Raw genomic sequence first — 24,251 nt, 5'->3', positions numbered from 1 at the left:
GAGACAGAGAGAGCCCGAAGGGGAGGGCGTTTTTGTATTGCCAAGCTCGACCTTCAAACGCAAACCGCAGAAACTGTCGGTGGCGAGGAAGAGTGGAGACATGGAAATACGCGTCCATCAGGTCTAATACTGCAGACCAACCCAGAGGACGAACGCACCGGAGGATGCGCTTCTGCGTGAGCATTCTGAACGGCAGCTTGTGCAGGCAGCGGTTCAAAACGCGCAGATCTAGGATTGGCCGTGACCCACCGCTATTTTTGGGCACGATGAAGCGTGGGCTGTAAAACCCGCTCTCCATCTCGGCTGGAGGGAGCGGCTCGATTGCATCCTTCGCCAGGAGGACAGCAATCTCCTCTCGCAAGACAGGGGCGGACAGGGGGCTGACCCTGGTGAATACACACCCGTGACTTGGGGGGCCGTTTCGCGAACTGAATCGCATAGCCGAGTCTGATTGTGCGTATGAGCCAACGCGAAGAGCTGGCCCGCGCTAACCAGGCAGGCAGAGCTCTCGCTAATGGACTCATCGCTACAATCGCTGACGTACCAGCAGTGGGGCAGCGCGGAGTGGGTGTGCTGATCCGGGAAGCTCGCGGGTCCCACGGAAAAGCTGGAGGTGAGATATTTGCTCTCACTCCAAACCCGAGCTCCGGAGGGGAGGCTCGAGGGGTGGGAGAAAGGAGACCGTCCTCCCAGCGCTCGTGAGCCACTGGCGAAACGCACCGAATCTGCAAGCTAGAAAGCATAGCGTCCCAGACTGGCAGATTTCGGGCTGTCACATCTGGGGAAGTGAAAAGTGCCCTTTCATAATGTTTTCATGGCAGTAAAAAGTGCTGTTGGAAATGGGGCCCCGCCCTCCAGCGGGGAAAGAGCAAGTTCCCTCTTCTCCAGATGGCATGTCCCAGGGGCGCTTCGCGGTCCGTTGCCGGACTTAGCGGCGTTCTGGGCAGGGGGGCTGCCTGCTTCCGAGGTGCCCGACGCGCTCGCTTCGCCAGAGGCGTGTGCGGGGGCGGAGCAGCTCTCGTAGTCGGGCGCCTTCGGCGAGGAGCAGGTATGAATGGCACGGCGGGCGGAGCGGGCTACGGACCGCCGATAAGACATCACCCACCAACTGCTCTCTCACCGCCTTGAATTCCTGGGTGAATTCACAGACAGTGTCGCCGAACCTGGCTGGGGATATGGGGAAGTCAAGAAAGCGGACTTTGTCGACTTTGCGCATATCAGCCAGGGGTGGCGCTCCTGGACCACTAATGTGGACATCGTCCTCCCCAACGCACACGCAGCGGACTCAGTAGTCCGAAGAGCTAAGTCGGCGGCGGTGCGAAGCTCGTAAGCCTGGGTTGGACCCACCCTCGTGCAGCTCGGCCAGCGCCTGCGCTTGGTAGCGCTGGTAGGTGGCTATCGCATGCAAGGCGGAAGCAGCCTGGCCCGCAGCTATGTAAGCTCTAGCTCCGAGGGAGGTAGATAACTTACAGGCTTTGGATGGGAGACGAGGCGGACCCCGCCAAGAAGAGGCGCCGCGCGGATTTACCGCCATCGCGCACTCAACCTGAGGAATCGCCACATACCCCCTGGCTGTTTCACCGTCAAGAGTGGTTAGGGTGGAGGAACACGCAGCACGAGCAGAAAAAAGTGCTTTACAAGACCGCGTGAGCCTACTGTGCACCTCCGGGAAGAAGGGAACGCCCCTCTAGTCGGTCCGGCCGCGGAGCTGGGGGATAAACCATCTCCAACCCACGGCCGAAGCAGCCCGGGAAAGCACGGCTAACATGTCCGTTTCAGGATCCGTAGTGACAGCGCTCACCAGCCCGAAGGGGGCGAGCGGGTCTGGATCATCATCGGACAATGAAAGCCCACCCTCCGATGCCGCGGTGGACATCTGGTCTCCGGTGTCATCGGGCGTAAGGGCTACCATCTGTTAGACGGATCGCTTCCCCCGCCCGAAGCTTGGATAGAGCGCTTAGAGGAGCGGGAGGTCCGCGGGCCCGTGGGCGACGGATTATCTCTCGCTGAAACCCTCAGATCTGCCCGAGTGCCCGCTGCAGAGCAGGGGACAACTGGGGTGGTTCACCCTTTTGCAAAGGCTAACCGCGATCTTGCGCAACAGTCATGGCATCGCAATGACGACATGAACTGCCCGCGAGCAGCGCATTAACATGCTGGACCCCCAGACATGCAACGCAGTGCCCGCGCCCATCATCCGAGGACAGGAAACCACCGCATCCAGAAACGCACAGTCGGAGCGCCGTCCTGATAAGGACGTGCTGCACGACTGTGTTGCTCTTTCTGTGAAGTTTGCAACTTTATACGCACCGCTCTGGAGGACCGGACCCAAAGAACGCCAGGCAAGGGAGAAACCCAGCTCGACCGTCTGCCACTGCGTGTACACACTCTGGACCGGGAGAATGCTCTCGTTCGCTCAGAATCGCTGGTCACAGCAGGAGGAACCCTCATCGACTCGATCAGAAAGTCTCTGAAGCGAAAAGGATAGCGTCTGCTGGCGCCAGGTGAGCTTATATACTCAGTTGATTGCTTATGCCGCTCACCTGCGCAGGCTTGCGCTGCCAATTCATTCTTAATTGGCCCGTTCAATACTCTTTCAGACGAGTAGCTTCTGAACCGAACCTCCCAATGCGTGGATTTTACAATCAAATCCACTTATAGTGCTGAAGTTCCCCCCGAAGGGGAACTATGGACAGGACATCCAATATTATATGCATACCTCATAATAACTTACTGCAGCATTTTGGAGAAATGGGCTATTAATGAGCTATAAAGTCTTTTAGTGTTATAAATACATTGTTTGGAATAAGTTAAATAAAAGAGTGATCAGGTCTGATACTAGATGTCCCATGCTATATGCATATATACAACATATGAATCATTTTTACTGCAGCAATTTGGAGAAAAAAAATTGCTCATTTAAAAGATGTAGAAAAAAAACAATAGTCAGGTCTTATACAGGACATCCCATACTAAACCTCATATAAAGACTTGTTACTGCAGTGTTTTGGAGAAATTGGGCATTAACATTACTCAAAGTGTTATGAAGACCCAATTTTCAATAAATAGACAAAAAACAATGATCAGTTCCTGTACAGAACATCACATACAATATGCATACTACATATAAACACTTCTTACTCCAGCTATCTGGAGAAGTGGGACATTAACATAATCTAAAGTGTTATAAAGACCCCATTTCGATTAAGTAGAAAGAAACAATGGTCAGTTCTTATTCAGGACATCCCATACTATATGTGTACTTCACATGAAATCTTTTTTACTGCAGCGTTTTGGAGAAACTGGGTATTAACCTATTATAAAGTGATATAAAAACCCCATTTCTAATAAGTAGAAAAAAACAATGGACAGTTCTTATACAGGACATACTATACTATATATGTACTTCACATGAAGCGTTTTTACTGCAGCATTTTAAAGAAACGGGGTATTAACATAATATAAAATACTATAAAGACCACATTTTAAATAGGTAGAAAAAATCTATGGTCAGTTCTTATACAGGACATCCCATACTATATGTGTACTTCACATGAAACCTTTTTACTGCAGTGTTTTGGGGAAATTGTATATAATATATTTCAAAGTGTTCTAAAGACCCCAATTCAAATAAGTAGAAAAAAAACAATGGTCAGTTCCTTTACAGGACATCCATACTATATCTGTACTTCACATAAAACTTTTTTTTACTGCAGCATTTTGGAGAAAAGGGGTATTGAAATAAAATAAGGTGCTATAAAGACCTCATTTCAAATAAGTAGAAAAAAACAATGGTCAGTTCTAGTACAGGACATCCCATACTATGTGTGTACATTACATGAAACCTTCTTACTGCACTGTTTTGGAGAAATGAAGTATTAACACAACAAAGTGATATAAAAACCCCACTTCAAATAAGTAGAAAAAAAACAATGGTCGGTTCTTATACAGGACATCTCATACTATATATGTACTTCACATGAAACCTTTTTACTGCAGCATTTTAGAGAAACGGGGTGTTAACATAGAAAAAATGTACTATAAAGTCCACCTTTCAAATAAGTAGAGAAAAACAATGGTCAGATCTTATACACGACACCCTTATCTCTGTGTGTACTTCACATGAAAGCTTTTTACTGCAGCATTTTAAAGACACGGGGGAATTAACATAGTATAAAGTAACATAAGGACCCCGTTTTAAATAAGTAGAAATAAACAATGGTCAGTTCTTATACAGGACATCTCGTATTATATGTGTACTTCACATTAAACCTTCTTACTGCACTGTTTTGGAGAAATTGTATATTAATATGATTTAAAGTGTTACAAAGACCCCATTTTTAATAAGTAGAAAAAGACAAGGGTCAGTTCTACAAAGGACATCCCATACTATGTACTTGACATGAAATTTTCTTACTGCACTGTTTTGGAGAAATGGGGTATTAACATAATATAAAGTACTATAAAGACCCCATTTCCAATAATTAGAAAGAAACAATGGTCAGTTCTTATTCAGGACATCCCATACTATATGTGTACTTCACATAAAAACTTTTTACTGCACTGTTTTGGAGAAACGGGGTAATAACATAATATAAAGTGCTATAAAGACCCCATTTCAAATAAGTAGAAAAAGACAATGGTCAGTTCTTATACAGGACATCCCATACTATATCTGTACTTCACATGAAACCTATTTACTGCAGCGTTTTGGAGAAAGGGGGTATTAACATAATATAAAGTGCTATAAAGACCACATTTCAAATAAGTAGAAAAAAAAACAATGGTCAGTTCTAATACAGGACATAACATACTATATGTGTACTTCACAAGAAAACCTTTTTACTGCAGCATTTTGGAGAAAGGGGGTATTAACATAATATAAAGTGCTTTAAAGACCCCATTTCAAATAAGTAGAAAAAAACAATGGTCAGTTCTTATACAGGACGTCCCATACTATATCTGTACTTCACATGAAACCTTTTTACTGCAGCATTTTGGAGAAAGGGGGTATTAACATAATATAAAGTGCTTTAAAGACCCCATTTCAAATAAGTAGAAAAAAACAATGGTCAGTTCTTATACAGGACATACCATACTATATGTGTACTTCACATGAAACCTTTTTACTGCAGCATTTTGGAGAAAGGAGGTACTAACATATTTTATAGTGCTATAAAGAGCCCATTTCCAATAAGTAGAAAAAAACAATGGTCAGTTCTTACATAGGACATCCCATGCTATGTACTTGACATGAAACTTTCTTACTGCACTGTTTTGGACAAATGGGGTATTAACATAATATAAAGTACTATAAAGACCCCATTTCCAATAAGTAGAAAGAAACAATGGTCAGTTCTTATTCAGGACATCTCATACTTTATGTGTACTTCACATAAAAACTTTTTACTGCACTGTTTTGGAGAATTGGGGTAATAAGCCAATATAAAGTGCTATAAAGACCGCATTTCAAATAAGTAGAAAAAAACAATAGTCAGTTCTTATACAGGACATACCATACTATATGTGTACTTCACATGAAACCTTTTTACTGCAGCATTTTGGAGAAAGGGGGTATTAACATAATATAAAGTGCTATAAAGACCCCATTTCAAATAAGTAGAAAAAAACTATGGTCAGTTCTTATACAGGACATACCATACTATATGTGTACTTCACATAAAACCTTTTTACTGCAGCATTTTGGAGAAATGGGGTATTAACATGATATAAAGTGCTTTAAAGACCCCATTTCAAATAAGTAGAAAAAGACAACGGTCAGTTCTTATACAGGACGTCCCATACTATATCTGTACTTCACATGAAACCTTTTTACTGCAGCATTTTGGAGAAAGGGGGTATTAACATAATATAAAGTGCTATAAAGACCCCATTTCAAATAAGTAGAAAAAGACAATGGTCAGTTCTTATACAGGACATCCCATACTATATGTGCACTTCACATGAAACCTATTTACTGCAGCGTTTTGGAGAAAGGGGGTATTAACATAATATAAAGTGCTATAAAGTCCGCATTTCAAATAAGTAGAAAAAGACAATGGTCAGTTCTTATAATAGGACATCCCATACTATATCTGTACTTCACATGAAACCTATTTACTGCAGCGTTTTGGAGAAAGGGGGTATTAACATAATATAAAGTGCTATAAAGACCGCATTTCAAATAAGTAGAAAAAAACTATGGTCAGTTCTTATACAGGACATACCATACTATATGTGTACTTCACATGAAACCTTTTTACTGCAGCATTTTGGAGAAAGGGGGTATTAAGCCAATATAAAGTGCTATAAAGACCCTATTTCAAATAAGTAGAAAAAAACAATGGTCAGTTCTTATACAGGACATCCCATACTATATTTGCACTTCACATGAAACATTTTTACTGCAGCGTTTTTGGGAAACAGGGTATTAACATATGGTAAAGTGCTATAAAGAGCCCATTTCCAATAAGTAGAAAAAAAACATGGGTCAGTTCTTACATAGGACATCCCATACTATGTACTTGACATGAAACTTTCTTACTGCACTGTTTTGGAGAAATGGGGTATTAACATAATATAAAGTACTCTAAAGACCCCATTTCCAATAAGTAGAAAGAAACAATGGTCAGTTCTTATGCAGGACATCCCTTACTTTATGTGTACTTCACATAAAAACTTTTTACTGCACTGTTTTGGAGAATTGGGGTAATAACCTAATATAAAGTGCTATAAAGACCGCATTTCAAAAAAGTAGAAAAAAACAATAGTCAGTTCTTATACAGGACATACCATACTATATGTGTACTTCACATGAAACCTTTTTACTGCAGCATTTTCGAGAAAGGGGGTATTAACATAATATAAAGTGCTATAAAGACCCTATTTCAAATAAGTAGAAAAAGACAATGGTCAGTTCTTATACAGGACATCCCATACTATATCTGTACTTCACATGAAACCTATTTACTGCAGCGTTTTGGAGAAAGGGGGTATTAACATAATATAAAGTGCTGTAAAGACAGCATTTCAAATAAGTAGAAAAAAACAATGGTCAGTTCTTATACAGGACATACCATACTATATGTGTACTTCACATGAAACCTTTTTTACTGCAGCATTTTGGAGAAAGGGGGTATTAACATGATATAAAGTGCTTTAAAGACCCCATTTCAAATAAGTAGAAAAACACAATGGTCAGTTCTTATACATGACATTCTATACTATATATGTACTTCACATGAAACCTTTTTACTGCAGCATTTTGGAGAAGGGGTATTAACATAATATAAACTGCTATAAAGACCCCATTTTAAACAAGTAGAAAAAAACAATAGTCAGTTATTATACACGACATCCCAGACTATATCTCTACTTCACATGAAACCTATTTACTGCAGCATTTTAAAGAGAAGGGGTATTAACATAATATAAAATACTATAAAGACCGCATTTTAAATAAGTAGAAAAAAACAATGGTCAGTTCTTACACTGGATATCCCATACTATGTATGAACTTCACATGAAACCTTATTACTGCAGTGTTTTGGAGAAATTGTATAATATTATATTTCAAAGTGTTATAAAGACCCCAATTTAAATAAGTAGAAAAAAACAATGGTCAGTTCTTATACACGACATCCCATACTATATTTCTACTTCACATGAAACCTTTTTACTGCAGCATTTTAAAGATAAGGGGTATTAACATAATATAAAATACTATAAAGACCGGATTTTAAATAAGTAGAAAAAAACAATGGTCAGTTCTTATGCAGGACATCCCATACTATATATGTACTTCACATGAAACCTTTTTACTGCAGCATTTTAAAGAGACGGGGTATTAACAACATATAAGATACTATAAAGACCGCATTTTAAATAAGTAGAAAAAAACAATGGTCAGTTCTTACACAGGACATCCCATACTATGTGTGGACTTCACATGAAACCTTATTACTGCAGTGTTTTGGAGAAAGGGGGTATTAACATAATATAAAGTGCTATAAAGACCCCAATTTAAATAAGTAGAAAAAAACAATGGTCAGTTATTGTACACGACATCCCATACCATATCTCTACTTCACATGAAACCTATTTACTGCAGTATTTTAGAGAAATGGGGTATTAACATAAAATAAAGTGCTATAAAGACCCCATTTCAAATAAGTAGAAAAAAACAATGGTCAGTTCTTATACAGGACATCCCATACTATATATGTACTTCACATGAAACCTTTTTACTGCAGCATTTTAAAGAGACGTGGTATTAACAACATATAAGATACTATAAAGACCACATTTTAAATAAGTAGAAAAAAATAATGGTCAGTTCTTACACAGGACATCCCATACTATGTGTGGACTTCACATGAAACCTTATTACTGCAGCGTTTTGGAGAAATTGTATAATATTATATTTCAAAGTGTTATAAAGACCCCAATTTAAATAAGTAGAAAAAACAATGGTCAGTTATTATACATGACATCCCATACTATATCTGTACTTTACATGAAACCTATTTACTGCAGCATTTTAGAGAAATGGAGTATTAACATAATATAAAGTGCTATAAAGACCCCATTTCAAATAAGTAGAAAAAAACAATGGTCAGTTCTTATACAGGACATCCCATACTATATATGTACTTCACATGAAACCTTTTTACTGCAGCATTTTAAAGAGAAGTGGTATAAACATAATATAAAATACTATAAAGACCGGATTTTAAATAAGTAGAAAAAAACAATGGTCAGTTCTTATGCAGGACATCCCATACTATATATGTACTTCACATGAAACCTTTTTACTGCAGCATTTTAAAGAGACGGGGTATTAACAACATATAAGATACTATAAAGACCGCATTTTAAATAAGTAGAAAAAAACAATGGTCAGTTCTTACACAGGACATCCCATACTATGTGTGGACTTCACATAAAACCCTATTACTGCAGTGTTTTGGAGAAATTGTATAATATTATATTTCAAAGTGTTATAAAGACCCCAATTTAAATAAGTAGAAAAAAACAATGGTCAGTTATTATACACGACATCCCATACTATATCTGTACTTTACATGAAACCTATTTACTGCAGCATTTTAGAGAAATGGGGTATTAACATAATATAAAGTGCTATAAAGACCCCATTTCAAATAAGTAGAAAAAAACAATGGTCAGTTCTTATACAGGACATCCCATACTATATGTGAATTTCACATGAAACCTTTTTACTGCAGCATTTTAAAGAGAAGGGGTAATAACATAATATAAAATACTATAAAGACCGCATTTTAAATAAGTAGAAAAAAAACAATGGTCAGTTCTTACACAGGACATCCAATACTATATATGTACTTCACATGAAACCTTTTTACTGCAGCATTTTAAAAAGACGGGGTATTAACATAATATAAAATACTATAAAGACCGCATTTTAAATAAGTAGAAAAAACAATGGTCAGTTCTTACACAGGACATCCCATACTATGTGTAGACTTCACATGAAACCTTATTACTGCAGCGTTTTGGAGAAATTGTTTAATATTATATTTCAAAGTGTTATAATGACCCCAATTTAAATAAGTAGAAAAAAACAATGGTCAGTTATTATACACGACATCCCATACTATATCTGTACTTCACATGAAACCTATTTACTGCAGCATTTTAGAGAAATGGAGTATTAACATAATATTAAGTGCTATAAAGACCCCATTTCAAATCAGTAGAAAAAAACAGTGGTCAGTTTTTGTACAAGACATTCATTATTTTGTGTGTACATCACATGAAACATTGTTACTGCACTGTTTTGGAGAAAATAGGTATTAAAATAACATAAAGTTGTATAAAAACCCCATTTCAAATAAGTAAAAAAAAATAATGGTCAGATCTTAAACAGGACATGCTAATCTATGTGTGTACTTCACATGAAACCTTTTTACTGCAGCATTTTAAAGAAACGGGATATTAACATAAAAATAAAGTGCTATAAAGACCCCATTTCAAATAAGTAGAAAAAGGCAATTGTCAGTTCTTATACATGACATACCATACTATATCTGTACTTCACATGAAACCTTTTTACGGCAGCATTTTGGAGAAACGAGGTATAAAGCCAATATAAAGTGCTATAAAGACCCTATTTCAAATAAGTAGAAAAAACAATGGTCAGTTCTTATACCGGACATACCATACTATATGTGTACTTCACATGAAACCTTTTTACTGCAGCATTTTGGAGAAAGGGGGTATTAAGATAATATAAAGTGCTATAAAGACCCCATTTCAAATAAGTAGAAAAAGACAATGGTCAGTTCTTATACAGAACATCGCATACTATATCTGTACCTCACATGAAACCTATTTACTGCAGCGTTTTGGAGAAAGGGGGTATTAACATAATATAAAGTGCTATAAAGACCGCATTTCAAATAATTAGAAAAAAACAATGGTCAGTTCTTATACAGGACATACCATACTAGATGTGAACTTCACATGAAACCTTTTTACTGCAGCATTTTAAAGAAACGGGATATTAACATAATATAAAGTGCTATAAAGACCCCATTTCAAATAAGTAGAAAAAGACAATGGTCAGTTCTTATACATGACATACTATACTATATATGTACTTCACATGAAACCTTTTTACTGCAGCATTTTGGAGAAACGGGGTATTAAGCCTATATAAAGTGCTACAAAGACCCTATTTCAAATAACTAGAATAAAACAGTGGTCAGTTCTTATACAGGACATACCATACTATATGTGTACTTCACATGAAACCTTTTTACTGCAGCGTTTTGGAGAAAGGGGGTATTAACATAATATGAAGTGCTATAAAGACCCCATTTCAAATAAGTAGAAAAAAACAATGGTCAGTTCTTATACAGGACATCCCATACTATATGTGCACTTCACATGAAACATTTTTACTGCAGCGTTTTTGGGAAACAGGGTATTAACGTATGATAAAGTGCTATAAAGAGCCCATTTCCAATAAGTAGAAAAAAACAATGGTCAGTTCTTAAACAGGACGTCCCATACTATATGTGTACTTCACATGAAACTTTTTTACTGCAGCGTTTTGGAGAAACAGGGTATTAACATAATATAAAGTGCTATAAAGACCCCATTTCAAATAAGTAGAAAAAAACAATGGTCAGTTCTTATACAGGACATCCCATACTATATGTGAATTTCACATTAAATCTTTTTTACTGCAGCATTTTGTAGTATTAGGTTACTAATTTAATTCAAAATGTTATAAAGACCCCATATCAAATAAGTAGGAAAAAACAATGGTCAGTTCTTATACAGGACGTCCCATACTATATCTGTACTTCACATGAAACCTTTTTACTGCAGCATTTTGGAGAAAGGGGGTATTAACATAATATAAAGTGCTATAAAGACCCCATTTCAAATAAGCAGAAAAAGACAATGGTCAGTTCTTATACATGACATCCCATACTACATATGTACTTCACATGAAACCTTTTTACTGCAGCATTTTGAAGAAACGGGGTATTAAGCTAATATCAAGTGCTATAAAGACCCCATTTCAAATAAGTAGAAAAAAACAATGGTCAGTTCTTATACAGGACATCCCATACTATATGTGCTCTTCACATGAAACCTTTTTACTGCAGCATTTTAAAGAAACTGGGTATTAACATATTTTATAGTGCTATAAAGAGCCCATTTCCAATAAGTAGAAAAAAACAATGGTCAGTTCTTAAACAGGACGTCCCATACTATGTGCACTTGACATGAAACCTTTTTACTGCAGCGTTTTGGAGAAATTGGGTATTAAAATATTATAAAGTGCTATAAAGACCGCATTTCAAATAATTAGAAAAAAAAACAGTGGTCAGTTCTTATTCAGGACATCCCATACTATGTGTGTACTTGACCTGAAACCTTTTTACTCCAGTGTTTTGGAAAAATTAGGTATTAACATATTATAAAGTGTTATAAAGACCCCAATTCAAATAAGTTGAAAAAAACAATGTCAGTTCTTATACATGACATCCCATACTATATCTGTACTTCACATGGAACCTTTTTATTGAACAATTGGGTATTATTATAATTCAAAATGTTATAAAGACCCCATTTCCAAAAAGTATTAAAAAAAACAATGATTAGTTATTGTACAGGACTTCCCATACAAAATGTGTACTTCACATAAAAACCTTATTACAGCAGGGTTTTTGAGAAATGAGGTTTAACATAATTTAAAGTGTTTCAAAGACCCAATTTCTTGTAAGTAGAAGAAAACAATGGTCAGCTCTTATGCAGGACATCCTATATTATAAGCGTACTTCACATGAACACTTGTTACTTCAGTTTTTTGGAGAATTGGGACATTATTACTTTTCAGATTGATATAAACACCCAATTTCTAATAAGTACATAAAATCATCAGCTCTTGTACATATGAAGACTTCTTACTGCAGCAAGTTCTATAATGACCCAATTTATACTAAGAAAACATTGATCAGTCGTACAGGACATGCAATGCTATATGCATATCTCAGACGAAGACTTGTTACTGCATCGTTTTGGAGAATTGGGACATTGTTACCTTTTAGATTGCTACAAACACCTCATTTCTAATAAGTAGAAAAAAGAACAGTCATTTCTTTTACAGGACATCACATACTATATGCATACCTCATAGGAAGACTTGTTACTGCAGTGATCTGGATTAATGGGGCGTTACTACTCTTCAGATGACTATAAAGTGTCCATTTCGAATGAGTAGAATAAAATAATGGTCAGTTTTGATACAGGACGAATGTGTCAAGGACAGACAGCACATCACAGTTTTCCACAACTCCAAATGTGTCAGGGATACACAGAATTGCAGTTCCCTTCCTGCTGAGGAACTATATTTATTGACCTCCATAGTAATTGTTTTTTTTTCTAAAATGGAAGTCAATGGTTACCAGTTTTCAAGTTCATTCTAAATATCTTTTATGTTCAACCAAAAGAAGGAACTAATAAATGTTTGTAACCATTTGATTGCCAGTGCATAGTGCGTTCATTTTCACTTTTGGGTAAACTACAGTATCTCTATGAAATTAACCAAACATATTTGTTTTGTCTTTGTCTTTGTACCCTACATTCCGAGCAGCACCACTCATCATCCCCAATAATATCATTTTGTTATAATGTTACAATAATAGCTTGAGACAGTTGGGATGATGCCATCAACCTAACTGATCACTGAATTGTCCATTGATGAACTGACTGTTTTTTTTTTTTTTTACTTATTAGAAATGGGGTCTTGATAGCCATCTAAAAGGTAATTATGTCCCTTTTCTCTAAAACGCTGCCATAAGAAGTCTTCATATGAGGTACGCCTTTAGTATGGGACGTCCTTTTTAAGAACAGACCATTGTTTTCTTCTACTTATTAGACATTGGGTCTTTATGACACTTTGAATGTTATTATTCCTCTATTTCTCCAAAATGCTGCAGTGACAAGGTTTCATGTAAAGTAAGCATATATTATGGAATGTCATGAATGTGAACTGCCCATTGTTTTCTTCTACTTATTAGACATTGGGTATTTAAAGCACTTTATACAATGTTTATGCCCAAATTCTCCAAAACACTGCAGTAACAAGTCTTCATCTGATAAATACATGTAGTATTGGATGTCCTGTACAAGAACTGACCATTGATTTTTTCTACTTATTAGAAATGAGGTCTTTTTAGTACTTTAAGTTGCTACCTATTTCACCAAAATGCCGCAGTAGGATGGTTTCATGTAAATTATGCATACAGTGAGGGACGTCCTGTACAAAAACATAAAGCACTTTATATTATGTTAATGTCCCAATTCTCCAAAAAGTGGCAGTAAGAAGGTTTCATATTAGGTATGCATACAGTATGGGATGTCCTCTACGAGTTTTCAGCTATAGGAAGAGCTGAGCATTGTTATTTTTTTTCTACTTTTTAGAAAAGGGGTCTTTAAAGCAATTTATAAGTTTAATACCCAATTTCTCGAAAATGGTGCAGTAATAAGTTTTAACATGAAGTATGCATAAAGTATAGGACATCCTGTATGACAACTGACTATTGTTTTTTCTACTTATTAGTAATGAGGTCTTTATAGTACTTCATATTATGTTAGTGCCCCATTTCTCTCAAAAGTAGTAGTAAGAAGGCTTTATATGATGTATGCAAATTTTATGAGATGTCCTCTACAAAAACTGACTATTTTTGTATTCTACTTCTAAAAAATGGGGTCTTTAAAACACTTGAATTTTGTTATTTCCCAATTTCTCCAAAATTATTTGGTGAGAAGTCTTCACATGAAGTATGTGTATAGTATAGGAGGCCCTGTATGAAAACTGGCAATAGTTTTCTTCAACTTATTAGAAATGGGGTCTTTATAGCACTTTGTAATATGTTAATATCCCATTTCTCGAAAATGCTGCAGTAAGAATAATCCATGTGAAGTACGCATATAGTCTGGGATGTCCTATATAAGAACAGACCAATGTTTTTTTCTACTTATTTGACATGCGGTCTTTGTATCACTTTATAATAGGTTAATACCCCATTTCTTCAAAATGCTGCAATAAAAAGGTTTCATGTGAAGTACACATAGTATGGGATGTCCTATATATGAACTGACCATTGTTTTTTCTACTTATTTGAAATGGGGTCTTTATAGCACTTTGTAATATGTTAATACCCTGTTTCTCCAAAACACTGAAGTAAAAAGGCTTTATGTGAAGTACACATATAATATGGAATATCCTGTATAAGAACTGACTATTGTTGTCTTCTACTTATTTAAACTGTGGTCTTTATAGCACTTTATAATGGGATAATACCCCATTTCTCGAAAATGCTGCAGTAAAAAGGTTTCATGTGAAGTACATATATAGTATTGGATGTCCTATATAAGAATCAACCATTATTTTTTTCTACTTATTTAAAATGCGGTCTTTATAGTACTTTATATTATGTTAATACCCCGTTTCTTTAAAATGCTGCAGTAAAAAGATTGTATGTGAAGTACACACATAGTATGGGATGTCCTGTATGAGAACTGACAATTGTTTTTTTCTACTTGAAATTCGGTCTTTATAGCACTTTATATTAGATCTATACCCCATTTTTCCAAAGCAGTGCAGTTAGAAGGTTTAGTGTGAAGTACACATATAGTATAGGATGTCCTGTATAAGAATTGACCATTGTTTTTTCTACTTATTTGAATAGAGGTTTTTATAGCACTTTATAATAGGTTAATACCCCCGTTTTTTTAAAATGCTGCAGTAAAAAGTTTTCATGTGAAGTACACACATAGATTAGGATGTCCTATATAAGAACTGACCATTGTTTTTTTCTACTTATTTGAAATGGGGTGTTTATAGTACTTTAAATTATGTTAATAGCCAGTTTCTTTAAATTGCTGCAGTAAAAAGGTTTCATGTGAAGTACATAAATAGTATGGGATGTCCTGTAAAAAAACTGACCATTGTTTTTTCTACTTATTTAAATTTAAGTCTTTATAGTACTTTATATTATGTTAATGCCCCGTTTTGTTAAAATGCTGAAGTAAAAAGGTTTCATGTGAAGTACATATATAGTTTAGGATGTCCTGTATAAGAACTGACCATTGTTTTTTCTACTTATTTGAAATTAGGTTTTTATGTCATTTTATAGTATGTTAATACCCCATTTCTTTAAATGCTGCAGTAAAAAGGTTTCATGTGAAGTACACATATATTATGGGATGTCCTGTATAAGAACTGACCATTGTTTTTTCTACTTATTTTTAATGAGGTTTTTATATCACTTTATATTATGTTAATACCCCATTTCTTTAAAATGCTGCAGGAAAAAGGTTCATGTGAAGTACACATGTACTATGAAATGTCCTGTACAAGAACTGACCAATGTTTTTTTCTACTTATTTAAAATGCTGTGTTTATATTATGTTAATACCCAATTTCTTTAAAATGCTGGAGTAAAAAGGTTTTATGTGAAGTAGATATATAGTATGGGATGTCCTGTATAAGAACTGACCATTGTTTTTTATACTTATTTGAAATGGGGTTTTTATATCACTTTATATTATTATGTTAATACCCCGCTTCTCCAAAACAGTGCAGTAAGAAGTTTTCATGTGAAGTACACATATAGTATGGGATGTCCTGTATAACAACTGACAATTGTTTTTTTCTACTTATTTAAAATGCGGTCTTTATAGTACTTTATATTATATTAATAGCCCATTTCTTTAAAATGCTACAGTAATAAGGTTTCATGTGAAGTACACATATAGTATGGGATGTCCTGTATAAGAACTGACCACTGTTTTTTCTACTTATTTGAAATGCAGTCTTTATAGTACTTTATATTAGATTAATACCCCATTTCTTCAAAACAGTGCCGTAAGAAGGTTTAATGTGAAGTACACGTATAGTATGAAATGTCCTGTATAAGAACAGATCATTGTTTTTTTCTACTTATTTAAAATGGGGTTTTTATAGTACTTTATATTATGTTAAATCCCCCGTTTCTTTAAAATGCTGCAGTAAAAAGTTTTCATGTGAAGTACACATATAGTATGGGATGTCCTGTGTTAGAACTGACCATTGTTTTTTTCTACTTATTTAAATTGGGGTCTTTATAGTATTTTATAATATGTTAATACCCCGTCTCTTTAAATTGCTGCAGTAAAAAGGTTTCATGTGAAGTACATATATAGTATGGGATGTCCTGTATAAGAACTGACCATTGTTTTTTTCTACTTATTTAAATTGGGGTCTTTATAACACTTTGAAATATAATAATATACAGTTTCTCCAAAACACTGCAGTAAAAAGGTTTCATGTGAAGTTCACACATAGTATGGGATGTCCTGTATAAGAACTGACCATTATTTTTTTCTACTTATTAAAAATGGGGTCTTTATAGTATTTTATATTATGTTAATACCCCGTCTCTTTAAAATGCTGCAGTAAAAAGGTTTCATGTGAAGTACATATAAAGTATGGGATGTCCTGTATAAGATCTGACCATTGTTTTTTTCTACTTATTTGAAATGGGGACTTTATAGCACTTTATTTTATGTTAATACCCCATTTCATTAAAATGCTGCAGTAAATAGGTTTCATGTGAAGTAGAGATATAGTATGGGATGTCGTGTATAATAACTGACCATTGTTTTTTTTTTCTACTTATTTAAATTGGGGTCTTTATAACACTTTGAAATATAATATTATACAATTTCTCCAAAACACTGCAGTAATAAGGTTTCATGTGAAGTCCACACATAGTATGGGATGTCCTGTGTAAGAACTGACCATTGTTTTTTTCTACTTATTTAAAATGCGGTCTTTATAGTATTTTATATTATGTTAATACCCCTTCTCTTTAAAATGCTGCAGTAAAAAGGTTTCATGTGAAGTACATATATAGTATGGGATGTCCTGTATAAGAACTGACCATTGTTTTTTTCTACTTATTTAAAATGCGGTCTATATAGTATTTTATATTATGTTAATACCCCTTCTCTTTAAAATGCTGCAGTAAAAAGGTTTCATGTGAAGTACATATATAGTATGGGATGTCCTGTATAAGAACTGACCATTATTTTTTTCTACTTATTTAAATTGGGGTCTTTATAACACTTTGAAATATAATATTATACAATTTCTCCAAAACACTGCAGTAATAAGGTTTCATGTAAAGTCCACACATAGTATGGGATGTCCTGTGTAAGAACTGACCATTGTTTTTTTCTACTTATTTAAAATGCGGTCTTTATAGTATCTTATATTATGGTAATACCCCGTCTCTTTAAAATGCTGCAGTAAAAAGGTTTCATGTGAAGTACATATATAGTATGGGATGTCCTGTATAAGATCTGACCATTGTTTTTTTTCTACTTATTTGAAATGGGGACTTTATAGCACTTTATTTTATGGTAATACCCCATTTCATTAAAATGCTGCAGTAAATAGGTTTCATGTGAAGTAGAGATATAGTATGGGATGTTGTGTATAATAACTGACCATTGTTTTTTTCTACTTATTTAAATTGGGGTCTTCATAACACTTTGAAATATAATATTATACAATTTCTCCAAAACACTGCAGTAATAAGGTTTCATGTGAAGTCCACACATAGTATGGGATGTCCTGTGTAAGAACTGACCATTGTTTTTTTCTACTTATTTAAAATGCGGTCTTTATAGTATCTTATATTATGTTAATACCCCGTCTCTTTAAAATGCTGCAGTAAAAAGGTTTCATGTGAAGTACATATATAGTATGGGATGTCCTGTATAAGATCTGACCATTGTTTTTTTCTACTTATTTGAAATGGGGACTTTATAGCACTTTATTTTATGTTAATACCCCATTTCATTAAAATGCTGCAGTAAATAGGTTTCATGTGAAGTAGAGATATAGTATGGAATGTCGTGTATAATAACTGACCATTGTTTTTTTTCTACTTATTTAAATTGGGGTCTTTATAACACTTTGAAATATAATATTATACAATTTCTCCAAAACACTGCAGTAATAAGGTTTCATGTGAAGTCCACACATAGTATGGGATGTCCTGTGTAAGAACTGACCATTGTTTTTTTCTACTTATTTAAAATGCGGTCTTTATAGTATCTTATATTATGTTAATACCCCGTCTCTTTAAAATGCTGCAGTAAAAAGGTTTCATGTGAAGTACATATATAGTATGGGATGTCCTGTATAAGATCTGACCATTGTTTTTTTCTACTTATTTGAAATGGGGACTTTATAGCACTTTATTTTATGTTAATACCCCATTTCATTAAAATGCTGCAGTAAATAGGTTTCATGTGAAGTAGAGATATAGTATGGAATGTCGTGTATAATAACTGACCATTGTTTTTTTTCTACTTATTTAAATTGGGGTCTTTATAACACTTTGAAATATAATATTATACAATTTCTCCAAAACACTGCAGTAATAAGGTTTCATGTGAAGTCCACACATAGTATGGGATGTCCTGTGTAAGAACTGACCATTGTTTTTTTCTACTTATTTAAAATGTGGTCTTTATAGTATTTTATATTATGTTAATACCCCTTCTCTTTAAAATGCTGCAGTAAAAAGGTTTCATGTGAAGTACATATATAGTATGGGATGTCCTGAATAAGAACTGACCATTGTTTTTTTCTACTTATTTGAAATGGGGTCTTTATAGCACTTTATTTTATGTTAAAACCCCATTTCTCTAAAATGCTGCAGTAAATAGGTTTCATGTGAAGTAGAGATATAGTATGGGATGTCCTGTATAAGAACTGACCATTGTTTTTTTCTACTTATTTAAATTGGGGTCTTTATAACACTTTGAAATATAATATTAAACAATTTCTCCAAAACACTGCAGTAATAAGGTTTCATGTGAAGTCCACACATAGTATGGGATATCCTGTGTAAGAACTGACCATTGTTTTTTTCTACTTATTTAAAATGCGGTCTTTATAGTATTTTATATAATGTTAATACCCCGTCTCTTTAAAATGCTGCAGTAAAAAGGTTTCATGTGAAGTACATATATAGTATGGGATGTCCTGTATAAGAACTGACCATTGTTTTTTTCTACTTATTTAAATTGGGGTCTTTATAACACTTTGAAATATAATAATATACGATTTCTCCAAAACACTGCAGTAATAAGGTTTCATGTGAAGTTCACACATAGTATGGGATGTCCTGTATAAGAACTGACCATTGTTTTTTTCTACTTATTTAAAATGGGGTCTTTATAGTATTTTATATTATGTTAATACCCCGTCTCTTTAAAATGCTGCAGTAAAAAGGTTTCATGTGAAGTACACATAGAGTATGGGATGTCCTATATAAGAACTGACCATTGTTTTTTTCTACTTATTAGAAATAGGGTCCTTATAACACTTTAAATCATATTAATATACAATTTCTCTAAAACAGTGCAGTATTAAGATTTAATGTGAAGTACACATATAGTATGAAATGTCCTGTATAAGAACTGACCATTGTTTTTTTCTACTTATTTAAAATAAACTCTTTACAGTACTTTATATTATGTTAATACCCCGTTTCTTTAAAATGCTGCAGTAAAAAGCTTTTATGTGAAGTACACACATAGGATGTCCTGTATAAGATCTGACCATTGTTTTTTTCTACTTATTTTAATTGGGGTTTTTTATAGCACTTTAAAATATGTTAATACCCTGTTCCTTCAAAACTCTGTAGTTAAAAGTTTTCTTGTGTAGTACAGATATAGTATGGTATGTCCTGTATATGAACTGACCGTTGTTTTTTCCTACTTATTTGAAATGTAGTCTTTATAGCACTTTTTATTAGGTTATTACCCCGTTTCTCCAAAACAGTGCAGTAAAATGATTTCATATGAAGTACACATATAGCATGGGATGTTCTGTACAGGAACTGATCATTGTTTTTGTCTACTTATTGTAAATTGGGTCTTTATAACACTGAGTAATGCTAATACCCAATTTCTCCAAAACATTGCAGTAATAAGTCTTTATTTGAAGTTTAGAATGTGATGTACTGTATCAGACCTGACTATTGTTTTTTTCTACATATTTTAAATGAGCAATTTTTTTTCCAAATTGCTGAAGTAAAAAGTATTCAGATGTAGTATATATGCATATGGCATGGGACATCCAGTATCAAACCAGATCAGTCTTTTATTTAACTTATGTCAAACAATGTATTTATAGCACTTTAAAGACTTTATAGCTCAATAATAGCACATTTCTCCAAAATGCTGCAGTAAGTTATTATGAGGTATGCATATAATATTGGATGTCCTGTCCATAGTTTTCTTCTGTTAACTTAAATGAGGTCTTTTACATCAGGTATGCATGTACATCCTGTATCAGAACCAAACTTTGTTTTTTTTCTACTTATTTCTTTATAGCACTTTAAAGTGTGTTAATGGTACATTTCTCCAAAATGCTGCAGTAAAACAGGCTTCATATGATGTATGCTTAGTATTTGACTTCCTGCATCAGATCTTATTGTTGTTCTATTCTACTTATAACAAATAATAAGGTCTTTACAGTCATCTAAAGTGTAATGATGCCCCATATCCCATATACTGAAAGAAACATAACCTTTTAAATCCCCTTTAAATAAAATAAACATATATTTGTAATTTAAACAATGTTTTGTTGGACTACTTTATGATTGTTTTCACTTTCTGAGGTTAGCCACGTTGTATAAAATTGCATTTAACCTTATTTGCAATGTACTGTAGTTGGCTAGGATAAGTAGAAACGCATTCTGTGTATTTAGAAATCGTATATTTATTCTGTCCGTTTGATCTGCTATAAAATCATTTGAAGCAAAAAGATAAACTTGAGGAAATTAAAGGTAAGCCCAGAAACCAATTTCTTTAAATAACAACAGTCAAAAAAGCTAATAAATTGTTTAATAAAGCATACGTGGGAGGAAAGGGGGATAAACTTATATTTCGTTGTCATCTCTCTGTTCTGGGCGAAATGGGTGCTCTGTGGAGCGCTCTCTGTGTGGCTGCTGACTTTACCGTAATGATAATAATACGCGCGCACCAAAATATAAAGCGCGGCTGGCTTGACTGTGTTTTTCCGAACCGCGGCTGGCTTGACCGCAGTTAAGTTAGCTATTGTTTATAAAAGTGTTGGCTTTTAATTACATTTTATGTGTAGATGAGAGGTTTGACAATGTTTTATTGAAGGTAGTCTACTTTATTTAGCCTAAAATAAGCACTGTACTGTCAACAAGAGCGAATTAAAATGTTAAAGTTAGTACATATGTGTTACTTTGATATTTCACAGTAATGTAAACTAATATTCATTTTAAAAAGTGCTCTGTGGTTTCAGGAGTGACAAAATTACCCCTAAGTTACAACAGAAGAGAAGAGCCAAGATGAAGGGAGCTAATCACAGAGCTGGAGGAAACACAGGTAAAACTATAATTAACTTTTAAATAGATTAATGTGCATTTTTATAAGAAATCCCTACATTATCATGCATCTGATACATGTCTAACTTTGAGTTATTTTAAAGTTTTGACATCCAAACATAAGTGAGTGGTTTTAAACAATTTTTTACATTGCTTTTCTCAAAGCAGAATTTACAGCATCAGTGCTCCAGTTCAAAATGTAATATTGTATTCATAATTTGCTGCTGATCAAGCAAGATTTCTTATTTTTATCATGTTTTGTTATTTCAGGATTCATTGTTGAATAGAAAGTTTAAACTGAAAAGTATTTGAATCAGAAATCTTAACTCTCTTCTGATCAGTTTTATGCACCCTTGTTTAATACAAGTATCCATTTCTTAAAATGTTTTAGTAATATATATATATTTTTTTATTACTTTTTTCTAGATTTTGGATCGTCCTCCACTCACTCTACCACTTTGTTTTTTCCTTGCCAGACTTCATTTAAGGTAAGTAATTTTATAGTGTCACTTAAAAGTATTCCCAATGATTACTTTTATTAATGTTAATATTAATATCAACTGCATCAAACTAATTAGCCTATTAGAATGATTTCTGAAGGGTCATCTGACACTGGAGTAATGGTGCTTACAAATCAGCTTTGACCTCACATTAATAAAATACATGGTCACATTTATTTTGATGGTCTGTTTGTTGAATTTAAGCTGCATTGCATCTACATGCCATCTAATTCTCATTAGATTATAAGTAGACTGTTAGGGTTGCGGTTAGGGTTGGTGTAAGTTGACATGTACTTGGTAAATTAAGGGTTAGGGTTAGGGTCAGTTAATGTCTGTTGAAGGAGCAGAATCAACAGATATTAAGCAGACAGTCTATTAATACTCAAATGGACCATTTACAATGTATTGAAATTAAAAATCGTTATTTTAAACTGTAAAAATATTTCAGTGTTACTTTTAAACTGTAAATTAATGTTATCGATCAAATCAATGCAGTCTTGATGTCCAATAAAAAGACAATAAAAAATACAAACATTAATGTCAATAATGATCTAGTTACTGATGATGGACAAAAATAATGACTGATGATTCTGTTATTTCAGGATAAGAAAGAAGCCTGCTACAAGAGAGACAGCGGAAGGGAGCCTCAAAGACATTTTTATTAGGATCTGCTAATCATGAGGGGGCAGACAAAAGAACCTGCATTTTCCTTCAGCTTAATATCAGGGGTCGCCACAGCGTAAGGAACTGGATATTACTTTGACATATGTTTTACACAGCCTTCCAGCTGCAACCCAGCACTGTGAAACACCCATACACTCTCGTATTCACAGACACTTCTACACTATGTTCAAATTCACCTATAGCACAAGTGTTTGGACTGTGGTGGAAACCCACACCAAAACAGGGAGAACATGCAAACTCCACACAGAAATGCCAGCGGACCCAGCCGGGACTCATACCAGCAACCTTTTTGCTGTGAGGTGACAGTCTGAGCCACTGTGCTGCCCCATAGTGTAGTTATTAATAACCTCCAGATGTTTTACAGTTTGATTTTGTAATAATAATGCACGTTTAGATTTATTGTAATATGTTAATATTTATTCGCAATGTAATTTATTTTTATGTTATTTATAATAACGTTAAATGTCATAAGAATGTTATAATTTAATATAATATTATAATAAATAATTATAATAATGTTAAAATATAAATAATACTAATTTTTTAATAGTTTATTTTTATAATGAGAAGTCTCAAAGTTTGTCTTTATTATAGAAAACTCATTGTTGAATGGCTACCACTTTACAATAAGGTTGTATGTATTATTTAATGTATTTACTAACATAATAAACAATACATTTATTACAGTATTTATTCATCTTTGCTAATGTTGGTAAATGGTAAAAAGTTGTTAATTGTTTATTCATGTTAACTCGCAATGTATTAACTAATGTTAACAAGCATGACTGATTTTATTAATGCATTAGTAAATGCTGTACATAAATTATGCTGTACAGGTATTGTTCATATTAGTTCATATTTAAACCATTAACATTACTTATAAAACTACTGTAAAAGGTAACTGTTGTATGTATGTTGTTATATTATATTTGTATGTATTTTATATTTATTTTGTTATATTTGTTAACGTATGTGTTTTTGAAACATTTCATTAAGTGTTTAATGTATGTTCGTCATGCAGTATTATAAATAAATGTTATAATGATTAAGTATTTTGTACTTGATTTCATTATTGGACATATTT

General features: G+C 34.4%; 1 long non-coding RNA gene and 1 other non-coding gene across 3 annotated transcripts in view; one reads left to right on the top strand and one right to left on the bottom strand.

Annotated features, from left to right (window-relative positions):
* The window catches only part of LOC147844929 (uncharacterized), a 28,105-nt gene extending 4,416 nt beyond the window's left edge, over positions 1 to 23,689 (top strand). The window contains exons 1-5 of one of the 2 annotated variants that reach the window (XR_015942871.1): positions 17,793 to 18,311; positions 18,598 to 19,276; positions 19,562 to 21,984; positions 22,410 to 22,471; positions 23,086 to 23,675. This is a non-coding gene — a transcript (uncharacterized LOC147844929). Of the gene's footprint in view, positions 1 to 17,792; positions 18,312 to 18,597; positions 19,277 to 19,561; positions 21,985 to 22,409; positions 22,472 to 23,085 lie in introns of those variants that run through there. The other variant, XR_015942872.1, reaches the window with a different exon arrangement.
* Positions 1,265 to 12,343, bottom strand: LOC148682158 (uncharacterized). Its single transcript, XR_015942967.1, has 3 exons — positions 9,428 to 12,343; positions 8,523 to 9,283; positions 1,265 to 7,387 (listed from the first exon to the last, which is right to left on the bottom strand). It is a non-coding gene; the product is annotated as an uncharacterized LOC148682158 (long non-coding RNA).
* Positions 23,690 to 24,251: the final 562 nt, after the last annotated feature.

Source organism: Danio rerio, chromosome 4 (genome assembly GCF_052040795.2).
Source record: "Danio rerio strain M-AB ecotype USA chromosome 4, GRCz13ab, whole genome shotgun sequence".
NCBI lineage: Eukaryota > Metazoa > Chordata > Actinopteri > Cypriniformes > Danionidae > Danio > Danio rerio.
The sequence above is the reverse complement of the archived record's forward strand: the minus strand, read 5'-3'. Positions and strand labels throughout refer to the sequence as shown.